Source organism: Colossoma macropomum, unplaced genomic scaffold (assembly GCF_904425465.1).
Source record: "Colossoma macropomum unplaced genomic scaffold, Colossoma_macropomum, whole genome shotgun sequence".
Classification (NCBI taxonomy): Eukaryota; Metazoa; Chordata; class Actinopteri; order Characiformes; family Serrasalmidae; genus Colossoma; species Colossoma macropomum.
Window position 1 is genome coordinate 22375337 of NW_023494785.1, and position 411 is coordinate 22375747.

The following is a 411-nucleotide window of genomic DNA, read 5'->3' on the forward strand; positions in this document are numbered from 1 at the left end:
TGAGGACAGATGCACGAAGATTAATCTGTACCAGATTGATGGAATGAGGAAAGTGTGGAAAAAACTGCATTTCTTTTATTCTCTTTCGCTCTTGTGCACCTTTGAGTTTGAAAATCCTCTGTGGTAGAAGTTTCTAGTACATGCTGCTTTTTTGCCCTTCAGGTCAAGAAAACTAGGCTCCAAGTCCCATGTTTCCTGCTCTTTTGCACGTCTGTAAAGGCTTATCTCGGGCTCTGCTGTCCGGCGTCCTGCTCTCCTGCTGCGTGTGCGTGCTGTGAGGAAACCTGTCAGGTAATTGTGGGCTTTCATGCAAATAGCACAGCACAGCAGTGGCTTGTCTCATCCACACTTAAGGTAATTGGCAAATGAATATAAGAGGCTGACTGTGTCCCTCTAGTACTCGTCCCTCCT